Raw genomic sequence first — 14,029 nt, 5'->3', positions numbered from 1 at the left:
TCTTTATCCATTCATCTAGTGATGGACACTTAGGTTGCTTCCATTTCTTGGCTGTTGTGAATAGTGCTGGGATAAACACAGGTGTGCATTTGTCTTTTTCAAATGGGGCTCCTGCGTTCTTAGGGTAAATTCCTAGAAGTAGAATTCCTGGGTCAAATGGTATTTCTATTTTTAGCTTTTTGAGGATCCTCCATACTGCTTTCCACAATGGTTGATCTAGTTTACATTCTGACCAGCAGTGTAGGAGGGTTCCCCTTTCTCCACAACCTCACCAACATTTGTTGTTGTTTGTCTTTTGGATTATGGCAATCCTAATTTTGTGGTTTTAATTTGCATTTCTCTGATGACAAGTGATGTGGAGCATCTTTTCATGTGTCTGTTTGCCGTCTAAATTTCTTCTTTGGAGAAGTGTCTGTTCAGATCCTGTGTCCATTTTTTAATTGGTTGATTTGCTTTTTCTTTGTTGAGGTGCGTAAACCCATTATATATTTTGGATGTCAGCCCTTTATCAGATCTGTCATTTATGAATATATTCTCCCATACTGTAGGATGCCTTTTTGTTCTATTGGTAGTGTTCCTTGCTATACAGAAGCTTTTCACTTTGGTGTAGCCCCACTTGTTCATTTTTGCTTTTGTTTCCCTTGCCTGGGGAGATATATTCATGGAGAAGTTGCTGATGTTTATGTGCAAGAGAATTAGAGAATTTTGCCTTTGTTTTTTTCTAAGAGTTTTATGGTTTCATGACTCACATTCAGGTCTTGGATCCATTTCGAATTTACTTTTGTGTATGGGTTTAGACAGTGATCCAGTTTTATTCTCTTACATGTAGCTGTCCAGTTTTGCCAACTGGACAGCTGATGAAGAGGCTGTCATTTCCCCTTTGTATGTCCATGGCTCCTTTATCATGTATTAACTGACCGTATATGTTTGTATTTATATCTGGACTCTCTGTTCTGTTCCACTGGTCTGTGCCTCTGTTCTTGTGCCAGTACCAAATTGTCTTGATTACTGTGGCTTTATAGTAGAGCTTGAAGTTGGGAGTGAGACCCCCTCACTTTATTTTTTCTTCTCAGGATTGCTTTGGCCGTTCGGTCTTTGTGGTTCCATTTGAATTTTAAATCTATTTGTTCCAGTTCGTTGAAGAATGCTGTTGGCATTTTGATAGGCATTGCATTGAATCTGAGGATTGTTTTAGGCAGGATTGCCATTTAGACAATATTAATTCTTCCTAGCCAAGAGCATGGGTTGAGTTTCCATTTGTTAGTGTCCTCTTTAATTTCTTTAAGAGTGTCTTGTAATTTTCAGGGTATAGGTCTTTTACTTCCTGGGTTATTTTTATTCCTAGGTATTTTATTCTTTTTGATGCAATTGTGAATGGAATTGTTTTTCTGCTTTCTCTTTCTGCTAGTTCATCATAAGTGTATATGAAAGCAACAGATTTCTGTGTATTAATTTTGTATTCTGCAACTTTGCTGAATTCAGATATTAGTTCTAGTTGTTTTAAAGTGGTGTCTTTAGGGTTTTTTATGTACAATATCATGTCATCTGAAAATAGTGACAGTTTGACTTCTTCTTTACCAATATGGATGCCTTATATTTCTTTGTTTTGTCTAATTGCCATGCTTAGGACCTCCAGTTGAACAACAGTGGGGAGAGTGAGCATCCCTGTCTTGTTCCTGATCTTAGAGGAAAAGCTTTCAGCTTCTCACTGTTAAATATGATGTTGTCTGTGGCTTCGTCATATATGGCCTTTATTATATTGAGGTACCTCCCCTCTATACCCATTTTGTCGAGATTTTTTATCATGAATGGATGTTAACTTTTGTTGAATGCTTTTTCAGCATCTATGGAGATGATCATGTGTTTTTGTCCTTCTTTTTGTTTATGTGATGGATGATGTTGATGGATTTTTGAATGCTCTACCATCCTTGTGTCCCTGAGGTGAATCACACTTGGTCATGGTGTATGATCCTCTTGATGTATTTTTTAATTCAGTTTGCTAATATTCTGTTGAGTATTTTTACATCTATGTTCATCAGGGATATTGGTCTGTAATTTTCTTTTTCTATGGGGTCTTTGCCTGGTTTTGGTATTAGAGTGATGCTGGCTTCACAGAATGAATTTGGATGTATTCCCTCCTTTTCTGTTTTTTGGAAAACTTTAAGGAGAATGGGTTTTATGTCTTCTCTATATGTGTTATAAAATTCAGCACTGAATCCATCCGGACCAGGGGTTTTGTACCTGGTAGTTTTTTTATTTACCACTTCAATTTCGTTGCTGGTAATTGGTCTGTTTATATTTTCTGTATCTTCCTTGGTCAGTCTTGGAAGGTTGTATTGTTATAGGAAGTTATCCATTTCTTCTAGGTTTTCCAGCTTGTTAGCATATAGATTTTCATACTATTCTCTAATAATTTTTTCTATTTCTGTGGGGTCCATCCTGTTTTTTCCTTTTTCATTTCTGATTCTGTTGATGTGTGTCGATTCTCTTTTTCTCTTAATAAGTCTGACTAGTGGCTTGTCTGTTTTGTTTATTTTCTCAAAGAACCAGCTCTTGGTTTCATTGATTTTTTGTGTGTTATTTTATTCTTCTCAATTTTATTTAGTCTTCTCTGATCTTTATTATGTCCATCCTCCTGCTGACTTTGGGCCTCATTTGTTCTTCTTTTTCCAGTTTCAATAATTGTGACTTTAGACTATTCATTTGGGTTTGTTTTTCCTTCTTTAAATAGGCCTGGATTGCTATATGCTTTCCTCTTAAAACTCTCTTTGCTGTATTCCACAGAAGTTGGGGCTTTGAGCTGTTTTTGTCATTTGTCTCCATATATTGCTTGATCTCTCTTTTAATTTGGTCATTGATCCATTGATTATTTAGGAGCATGTTGTTAAGCCTCCTTGTGTTTGTGAGCCTTTTTGTTTTCTTTGTACAATTTATTTCTAGTTTTATACCATTGTGTTCTGAGAAGTTGGTTGGTAGAATTTCAATATTTTTGAATTTACTGAGGCTCTTTTTGTGGCCGAGTATGTGGTCTATTCTGGAGAATGTTCCATGTGCACTTGAGAAGAATGTGTATCCTGCTGCTTTTGGGTGAAGTGTTTTGTTGATGTCTGTTAGGTCCATCTGTTCTAGTGTGTTGTTCAGTGCCTCTGTGTCCTTACTTATTTTTGGCTCATTGATCTGTCCTTTGGAGTGAGTGTTGTGTTGAAGTCTCCTGAAATGAATGCATTGCATTCTATTTCCTCCTTTAATTCTGTTAGCATTTGTGTCACATATGTTGGTGCTCCTGTATTGGGTGCATATATATTTATAATGGTTATATCCTCTTGTACTGACCCCTATATAATTATGTAATGTCATTCTTTATCTCTTGTTACTTTATTTGTTTTGAAGTCTATTTTGTCTGATACTAGTACTGCAACACCTGCTTTTTTCTCCCTATTGTTTGCATGAAATATCTTTTTCCATTCCTTGACTTTTAGTCTGTTTATGTATTTGGGTTTGAGGTGGGTCTCTTGTAAGCCACATATAGAGGCGTCTTGCTTTTTTATCCATTCTCTTACCTTTTTTCTTTTGATTGGTGCATTCAGTCCATTTACATTTAGGGTGATTATTGAAAGATATATACTTATTGCCATTGCAGGCTTTAGATTAGGGGTTACCAAACATTCAAGGGTAGCTTCTTTACTATCTAACTGTCAAACTTAACTCACGTATTAAGCTATTATAAACATAATCTGATGATTCTTTATTTCTATCCCTTCTTATTCTTCCTTGTCTGTTCTTTATATGTTAGGTGTTTTATTTTGTTCTCTTTTGTGTTTCCTTTGACTGCTTTGTGAGTAGTTGATTTTAACTTTTTTTTTTTTTTAGATAATTATTTTTTATTGAAGGGTAGTTGACGCACAGTATTACATTACATTAGTTTCAAGTGTACAACACAGTGATAAAACATTTATATACATAATTCTAGGTTCCAGCTATCACCCTACCAAGCTGTTACAATATCTTGACTATATTCCTTATGCTATACATCACATCCCGGTTACTTATTTATTTTACCATTGGAAGTCTGTCCTTTTTTTTTTTTTTTTTTTGTGAGGGCATCTCTCATATTTCTTGATCAAATGGTTGTTAACGACAATAAAATTCTGTATAGGGGAGTCAATGCTCAATGCACAATCATTAATCCACCCCAAGCCTAATTCTCGTCAGTCTCCAATCTTCTGAGGCATAACAAACAAGTTCTTACATGTAGAACAAATTCTTACATAATGAATAAGTTACATAGTGAACAGTACAAGGGCAGTCATCACAGAAACTTTCGGTTTTGCTCATGCATTATGAACTCTAAACAGTCAGTTCAAATATGAATACTCATTTGGTTTTTATACTTGATTTATATGTGGATACCACATTTCTCTCTTTATTATTATTATTTTTAATAAAATGCTGAAGTGGTAGGTAGATACAAGATAAAGGTAGAAAACATAGTTTAGTGTTGTAAGAGAGCAAATGTAGATGATCAGGTGTGTGCCTGTAGACTATGTGTTCATCCAAGCTAGACAAGGGCAATAAAACATCCTGATTTTAACTTTTGCCTTTAGTTTGTATTTAGTTGTTCTGCTTTCTTTGCTGTGATTTTATTTTCTCTGCTGACATCTATTATCCTTAGGAGTGATTCCATCTAGAGCAGTCCCTTTAAAATTCCTTGTAGAGGTGGTTTATGGGAGCAAAGTCCCTCAACTTTGGTTTTCTGGGAATTGTTTAATCCCTCCTTTGTATTTAAATGATAATCATGATGGATACAGTATCCTTGGTTCAAGGCCCTTCTGCTTCATTGCATTAAGTATATAATGCCATTCTCTTCTGGCCTGTAAGGTTTGTGTTGAGAAGTCTGATGATAGCCTGATGGGTTTTCCTTTGTTGGTGACCTTTTTTCTCTATCTGGCTGCCTTTAATACTCTGTCCTTGTCCTTGATCTTTGCCATTTTAATTATTATGTGTCTTGGGGTTGTTCTCCTTGAGTCCCTTGTATTGGGAGATCTGTCCCCATGGTCTGAGAGACTATTTCCTCCCTCAGTTTGGGGAAGTTTTCAGCAATTATTTCTTGAAAGACACTTTCTATCCCTTTTTCTCTCTCTTATTCTGGTAGCCCTATAATGCGAATATTGTTCCGTTTCGATTGGTCACACAGTTCTCTTAGTATTTTTTAATTCCTGGAGATCCTTGTATCTCTCTCTGCCTCAGCTTCTCTGTGTTCCTGTTGTCTGATTTCTATTCCATTAACAGCCTCTTGGAGCTCATCCAGTCTTCTCTGAAGTCCTTCCAGAGATTGTTTTTCCTCTGTATTCTCCCTCCTAACTTGATCCTTTAGCTTTTGCATATTTCTCTCCAGGTCCATCAGCATGGTTATGACCTTTATTTTGAATTCTTTTTCAGGAAGATTGGTTAAATGTATCTGCTTAGGCTCCCTCTCAGGGGTTGTCTTGGTGATTCTGGACTGGATCAGATTTTTCTGCCTTTTTATGGCTATAGAGGTAGTTGTGGGCAGTTTGTGTGTGTGTTAGCTGCAAGACCAAAGTCCCTTCATGCTTGCTGGTCGCCTTGCCCTCCTCACTGCCTCTGCTTGTTACCCACCCACAAGGAGCAGCTTCTGGTTTTATTTCCTGAGCCACCATGGGCGGGGCAGCCATCAGGGCATCCCAGGCTCTACGGGGAGTGGCAGGCATGCTGGGTACACTCTGCTGCACGAACTGTGACCTTTAGTGCCTTGTCTCGGCTCCCTCTGTTTGTGTGTGCTGGCGGGGCCTCTGAGTCTGGCCCAGCTGTCTGCAGAGGATTCTCTGGGCAGTTGCTGTGGGCGCAGCTGCTCTCAGGCTGCTCACCTGCTATGGCAGGTCTGCCCCGGACGGGGGATGGGCGGGAGCCTGTTTGTAGCCGTGAGGGGCCTCACAGCTGTGCTGCCCCCCAGGGGGCTGGAGCGCCTGAATTTCCCCTGGATTCCCAGCTGCTGGGCTTAGTGTGCCGACATGCTTCCGTCCAGCTGTGAGGCGCCTGTCCGTTTAAGACTTTCAAAAATCACTCGCTTTTCTTTTTGTCCCAGGGGAGCCGGCTGCAGGGACCTGCTTGCAGCTTTTACTGTTCTGTTTCCCTAATATCCAGCATACCACGCAACGTGTGTCTGTGCTCCCAGTACGGATGACTAGGGCTGGGTGTTTAGCAGTCCTGGGCTTCCACTCCCTTCCCGCTCTGACTCCTCTCCTCCCGCGGGGGAGCTGGGGTCGGGGGTGGGATGCTTGGGTTCCGCCGGGCCACGGTTTGTATCTTACCCCCTTCATGAGGCACTGAGTTCTTGCCGATGTGGATGTAGCCTGGCTGTTGTACTGTATCTTCTGGTCTTTCTTTGAGTAATAGTTGTATTATTTGTACTTTCAAAAATATATATGGTTTTGGGAGGAGATTTCCACTGCCCTACTCACCCCGCCATCTTGGCTCCTATGTTATTTATTTTAAATTTAAATATAACAAAGTATTTTTCTTTTACAGTTTGGTAAGATTTTACAAATGCATAATCATGTAACCACTACTACAGTGAAGGTACATAGCTCCATATGTTCTTTCTGCCATCCCTTTTTAGTCAGCCCTTCCCTACAGTCCTAACTAGTGACAACTGATCTGTTTACCCTTCTTATGGTTTTGTCTTTTCCAATATATCATAAAAATGTAGTCATAAAGTGTGTAGCCTTTTGAATCTGTCTTCTTTCACTTGCCACAGTGCATTTGATATTCATGCATGTTCTTGTGTATATCCATACCTAACTTTTTATTGCTAAGGAGTATTCTGTTGTATGAATGCCATGGTTTCTCCATTTACCAGCTGAAGTATGTTTGGATTGTTTCCAGTTTTAGGGGAATCATGGTTATGAATATAGCTGCTATAAACACTGATGCATGGTTTTTTTGTGTGGACTTAAGTTTTCTATTTCTCTTGAACAGATAACCAGAAATGTGATTGCTGGGCCATATGGTAACTCTCTCCTTATAAGAATTGCCAAACTATTTTGCCAGAGTCCCTTTATTGATTTATGGTCTTAACAGCAACATATGAGAGTTCCAGTTGCACTGCATCCTTGGCAACAATTCAGTTGTTACTATCAGTTTTAAAAAAATGGGTTTAGTCATTCTATGATGTATGTAGTGGTATCTCATTAAAGATATGCAGATGGCCAATAGGCACATGAAGTATGCTCGACCATATTAGCCATAGAGAAATGCAAAGCAAAACCACAAAGAGATACCACTTCATATCTACTAGGATGGCTAAAGAGATAACAGTAAGTGTTGGTAGGATGTGGAGAAACAGGAACCCTCAAAATGCTGGTAAGAATGTAAAATGGTGAAGCTGCTGTGGAAAAACAGTCTGATAGTTCCTTGAACAGTCAAATGTAGAGTTATGTGGTTCAGCAACTCCATTCCTAGGTATTACCCAATAAAATGGAAACATGTCCAAACAATAACTTGTCTGTGACTTTATAATAGCATTAGTCATAACAGGCAAAAAATAGAAAGAACCCAAATGTCTATCAACTCATAAATAGATAATTAAACATAGTTTATACAAAGGGTTTAGATACTGGTAAATGCCACAGCATGGGTGAACCTTGAAACTTCATGCCAAGTGAAAGAATCTAGTTACACAGGACTAAGTACTGTGTGATTCTATTTGAAATACCCAGAATATGTATATAGAGACAAAGTAGATAGTGGTTGCCTGGAATTGGTAGGGATATGGGGATTAAAGGTTGATGGTAATGGGTGTGTGGGTTTCCTTTTGGGGTAATGAGAATGTTCTAAAATTTGGGTGATGAATGCACAACTCTTAAGTATCCATTACATGCTTCGAATTGTATGGTTTGTGAATTTCAAAGCTGTTAAAATTACTAGTTTTAAATGTACAATTCAATTTTTAGTAAATATATACAGAATTGTGCAAACATTACCACAAAACAGTTTTCAAATATTTCTATCACCCTAAAAGATCCTTTGTTCCTCTTTGTAGTTAATAACTATTTCCATCCCACACCAGGCAACCAGTGATTTTCTGTCTCTTCAGATTGGTCTGTTTGGTATATTTCATATGAATGGAATCATGTATCTTTTGGAATCATACTCCTTTTGCCTCTGGCTTCTTTTAATAAGGTTCCAGTTTCTGCATGTCCGTGCTAACACTTGTACTGTTTGTATTTATTATAGCCATCCTAGTGGGTGTGTAGTGATGTCTCATTGTGGCTTTAATTTGAATTTTCTTACTGACCAATGTTGAATATATTTTTACATGCTTATTAGCCACTCCTGTATCTTTGGTAAAATGTGTGGTAAAAGTGCCCATTTTAAAATTTGTTATTGTTGACCTTTGAGAGTTCCTTATATATTTTGGCACAAACTTTTTTTTTTGTCAGATAGGTGATATACAAATGTTTTCTTCCAGATGGGCTTGTGTTTTCATTCTAACAATATAATTTGCAGAGCAGTTTTTAATTTTGACAAAGTCCAATCAATTTTTTATTACATTATATTGAAGAAATCTGCCTAACTCAAGGTCCACAAGATTTTCTCCTATGCTTGTGTTTAAAAGTTTCAGAGTTCTACAGTTAGTTCTTTGAGCCATGTGGAGTTAATTATTGTACAGGATGTAAAGTGCAGGTGGAAGATCATTTTTTCTTTTGCATATAGATGTCAATTATTCTAGCACATTTGATGAAACTACTATTATCTCTTATTGAACTGCTCTTGCACCTTTGTTAAAAATAAATTGACAGTATTTGTGTGGGTCTCTTTGTGCTTTCTCTGTTTTCCTCTCTTTTTTGCCTGCTTGTCTTTTTCTTCTCTTTGTTCCCTTCTCTCCTATTGGACTCTCTCTCCCTCTCCCAGTTTTCCCTATTATCTTCCTCATGGTGAACTATATTGATTAATATTAATTGAAATTTTATATATACAGCTATAAATATGCAGAATTGTATTTTTTCTCTTCAGGTAAAAAAAATGCTAGAAATGATTAACTTTTTATTATAACCCTTAGTTTTTCTCAGGGAATTTGTGGCCTTAAAGAAAGATGGTGATCCCCCTTCCCAAACGATGTTTCAGAACTTTTGCAAAAAGAGTTATTTCCCCAGTGTTACAGTTCCTTTAAAAAAGAAATTAGTTACGGTAATTTCAAATTGGTATGCTGAAGGGAGTCAAGAATTCACTCTTTTTTCTAAAATGCCTGTAGTTCATCCCTTAATTATAAGGTTGATTACTGACACTTCTCCCCTAGGCGGCAGTAGTGATTACTACTGGATCCACAGATATGAGAAAAAGTTTTCAGAAAGCAGCTTAATTTTCTAACTTCTCCAAAGCCAGCTTTGATCTATATTTTTTAACACTTAAACCAATAAAGGAATTAGAATTTTGTATTTAAATAAAAACGAGAGACTTGACAATGAAATCAAGTAATACAAGTGACCAGTCCTGGTTTTGAACCCTACAAAGCACAGTCATATTTTATTTTGGTTTTCTCAGAATCTAGTTTTTCCAAAAAGTGCCCTGATACATTGAAACACGTCTCTTACGTAGTTTCTTAGAAAGTTTGTGGGCAAGATGTTTCTTTCATGCTGCTTCAGTTGAAGTTTCCATTGTTTGCATTTGTTTGGAAACACCCTTTTTTGTATTTACTCTTTTTGTTAATGCTGTACAATAGTTTGGAGATAGTAGTTCAGAATTCTATCAGCATTTCCTTGCATAATTAAGGAATTTAGTTTCTGTGATGCTAGCAGAGGGTTATTATTAACTGGGAGAATGAAATGAGATTATATAAACCCATACCTGAAATCTCCAGCTGCTTGCTTTTGGCACTTTGCCTGAACTGTGATTTCTGCCCCTTCAGGTTAAGAGAGCCTTTCCCCCAACCACAGTCAGTTTCTCTGTTTTTTAAGATGTTCTTAAATTAAAGCTTACTAGTTCATTAGTTTCAGATTTTTTTTCTCATCTCCATGAAACTCTGGATAGAGCAGGGAACTTGGCAGAGGCTGTTGTGGAAAATTTGGGCAGAGATATTAAAGCAACGTAATGTGGGCCAGGCTGTGTCATAACACACCTGAGCCTTATTGCAGACCTTTTCTGCCTCCTGCAGCAGTTTTCTTGAGTTAAGAAGCAAACTCGTCTTCTTTTTGGTCCCCGCTCAGCTGTTTATGCATATTTCTCAACCTTGGGCTGATTGGATTAATCCTGCCCTTCCCCAAAAAGGTAGCTCTGCAAGTACCTTCCCCCTCCCACATCTTCTCAAGTCTAATTCTCTATACCTAGGAGCTTTGGCTTTTCCTCTTCTTTTCACAGGGTGGGGACTTGTCCTGGGCAAGCCAGCCCTTTGCTTCTCCTTCTCCTGAGAAATGCCAAGATTCTACAGCGCTGACTCCCAACTGCCTTCTCATACCTAGACTTTGGGCTGCTTTCCAGATACCTGCATAAGAAAGCCCTTGTCACTGCTACCCATTCCTACCTGCACGCTTTTTCCTCTTTGCCTCCCTGTTCCTTTATCCTTCCCTCCCACCTCCACCTTCTCGTGCACAATGTATAAAGGATGGGAAAAGTACTACGGCCAGAAGTCTCTGAGAGAGGCATCAATGGATGAATATTTAGGCAGCTTAGGGCTGTTTCGGAAGCTGACTGCCAAGGATGCCTCTTGCCTCTTTCGGGCTATTTCGGAGCAGGTAAAAGGAAAACAAATGTGTCTTCCCTATACTGAGTTTTCAGAGTTTCAGACATGGCATGGTACTGTAGCTAGAAGACCTGTAGCCCACCAAAGCAAAACTCCCTTAACCCTTCCCTAGTAAAAACATCAGGTCTATAAGCCAGTTATTACCTTGCTGTGTGCCTTTACTCGTTAGTCCAAATCTGTTGCTTACTTTTGCTATCTTAACTTTTCTAAGTGCCACTTTGGAATGTAAGGCAGATAATGGGGTTAAACAATATTTTGAAGTGTATCTTGATCCTTCTCAGCAACGTTCCACTTCTTTGAAATTTTATGCCTAAGGAAAAATTTATAGGCTGTTCCCCGACAGACTAGAAAAGCAGGGGGGGGGGCATTGACAGAATCATATCCCCTCATTCTCACTAAAGGAATCACAGATTTTAGTGAGGACTTAATTTCCTAATTTCCTACCTATGTTCTGATTAAGGGATAATGAAGTGTCCAGTTCATAGTCTTAATTTAGAAGCTTCTGTGTCAAATTACTGCTGACAGTGAGCTGGTCTTTCTCTTTTTTTAGTTGTTTTGCAGCCAGGTCCATCATTTGGAAATCAGGAAGGCTTGTGTTTCATATATGAGAGAAAATCCACAACCTTTTGAGTCTGTAAGTAGAATACATACCTGAGCGAGAGCTGTGGATAGAGTACATAGCATGTGGGAAATGAATTTTGAGCTTCTATGTATGAAAATTGTATCATTCTCTCAATAGCAAATATTAATTTCCAGCTGGCTTCCTTCCCCCTGGCTAGCCATGCTTCTGGACCTCCTTCTGTAATTAGACTGTTCTGTACTCCAGTTAAAAATTGAGAAGAAACAGTTAATCTGTATACTTCCAACTACTTTCTCCCCCACACCAAAAATTCCCCAAAAGTTAACATTTTGACTGCTGTTTTTTATTATCCATACCACTGTTTTCTTGCACAATTAATCATAGTTCACAAAGGTTTGGCTATGTAAGTGTATATTTAAAAATATGTACAAATACAAATCTCCTCTGCTTTAATTCTGTGCACAATGCTCTTCAGCCAGCCAACTTAATCTTATAAAACTTAATTGTAAGGAAACAAATTAGGTAACCTATTTTCATGTGACAAATTGGTAATTGAAGCACTGTAACTAATGATTGACTTTAAAACAACTTAGAAGACATCTTTGAGTATGTTGAAGCATTTGAATTCTTGGAACAAAATAAGGTTTTATCAAGGCGTTTTTTTGAATTGTGTCTTTTGTGTGGCTGTTGGGTGTTGTGTGTTCTTTTTTTTTAATGTGTTTAGTTTTTCCAGTACTATATGTTTTCTTCTGACTATATTTTGGGTATTTCCTTGCTGTTCGAGGTTTACTCTTAATTTTCTCAACAGGTTTTGGTGAATTTTAACACTACGTAAAGGATTTTATACTTTAAAGCTTATTACCTTGAAATTAATTACAGTCTTCACCCCACCTGGGGAAGGATTATTTGTGAAATTACTTTAAATGCAAGATGATGGTGTAAAGCAGTGCATCTCAAGTGCTTTTGTGCCTACAAATCACCTGGGGATTTTGTTATCATACAGATTCTGATTCAGTAGGTCTGAGCAGGGCCCGTAATTTCTGCATAGTTAAACTCCCAAGTGATGTTTGCTGTTGTTTGTACATGGCATTTTGAGTAACAGAGGTGTGTAAAATTTTAAAACTATGAGGATGAATCTCCAAATAATTATGCCAAGTGCAAGAAGCCAGAACCACCCTCCCACCAAAGTACATACCATACAATTTCCTTTATATAAAACTCTAGAAAATGCAAACCAATCTATTGTGACAGAAAGCAGATCAGTGATTGCTTGTGGGTCGGTGAGGCTAAGGAGGGGCACAAGGAAACTTGATATTCACTATCAAGATAATCATGGTGGTTTCATGACTGCGTACATATGTCAAAACTTAACTGCATTTAAATATTTGCAGTTTATATGTCAGTTGTACTTCAAAAAGTTGTTAAAAGGGTTTGAGGAAAAATTAAAATTTGATTTCACTTCTTGTGATATATTTTCATGGAACTAGTCATATAGTCCTTGAATTTTTATTTTTATTTAGGTACTTTACATACAGTAAAATTGGCCATTTTAAGTTGAGTGTTACTAGTTTTGGCAATAATATGCAGTCATATAACTGCCACTGTAATCAAGATACCGAACAATTCCATCACCCCAGAAAGTTGCCTTGTGCCCTGGGCTTTTTTGAAATAAATTTCCTTTAAGATTCCTCCGTTTAACTTGGTAAATGCATGTCTCCTGTCAAGTATGAAATTATTCTAATTATTGGGCTTGCTTGATTCATGAAAATTGTCAGGTCACTTAAATAGGAATTTCAAAACTAAAAGGCATACTAGTGGATGAAATGCACAGGTAGGTGTGTTGGATTTTCCCAGAGGAGGACGCCACCCAAATCACTCAAGGAAGGCGTCTCTTGATGCAACAAGCAAGAGGAATTTATTCAGAGGCCAGCTAGCTGGGGTCCATGCATTAGCCCGATGCAGCGGGTCTCAGCGAGGACCCCGAACTCACAAAGCCAGAAGTTTTTATAGCATTTTCAAAGGGGCAGTATTTTCTACAGTCACAATACAGTTTTTTTTTGTTTTTTTTTCATAGACACATAAATTTTCGGCTGACGCCTCATCCTGGAAGTCTGATTAGATAAAATCACTTTCGGAATGTTTAAAGTAGTTCTAGCAAGATAAGCTCAACTGATTGAAGTTGGCTAACTAAAGGTCACTACAATTAACACTGGCTGACTAACTTGTTTTTCAAAGTTCTAGTAATTTTTCTCCTTCTAAGTTAGAAAATAGTGTTTGAGCCTTTAAGATGGCTGTGCTTATGCTAACTTTTGATTCTTCAGGTTCTACATTTCCCCACTTCTCTTTAAGGGCATTCCAATCATGGAATGTCTGTATCTTCCTGTTGGGTGAGTGAATGATATTGTTGCTGCAACATTAGTACATGAGCGGCACTCACTCTTTCTCTAACAAAAGTTATCAGCCGATTTAATATGCAGGGTCCTAAAGTGAGGAGCAACACAAAGATGAGTAAGGGCCCAGCCAGAGTGGATATCAAGGTCGTAAACCACGGGGACCTAGTGAACCAAGATTCAAATAGCCCTTGGCCAGCTTCTCGTTCTCTCTTTCTCTGGTCTAGCCTCTCCTTAAGCTTTGACATTGAATCTCTTACTATTCCGGAATGGTCTGCATAAAAGCAGCATTCTTCCTTTAAA

The 14,029-nt window shown here is 37.9% G+C and overlaps 1 pseudogene; it reads left to right on the top strand.

The window, feature by feature from the left end:
* LOC130682114 (putative bifunctional UDP-N-acetylglucosamine transferase and deubiquitinase ALG13) overlaps nucleotides 1-14,029 on the top strand; it is a 111,221-nt pseudogene that overhangs the window by 52,476 nt on the left and 44,716 nt on the right.

The sequence above is a fragment of the Manis pentadactyla genome, chromosome Y (assembly GCF_030020395.1).
Source record: "Manis pentadactyla isolate mManPen7 chromosome Y, mManPen7.hap1, whole genome shotgun sequence".
Taxonomy (NCBI): domain Eukaryota; kingdom Metazoa; phylum Chordata; class Mammalia; order Pholidota; family Manidae; genus Manis; species Manis pentadactyla.
The sequence above is the reverse complement of the archived record's forward strand: the minus strand, read 5'-3'. Positions and strand labels throughout refer to the sequence as shown.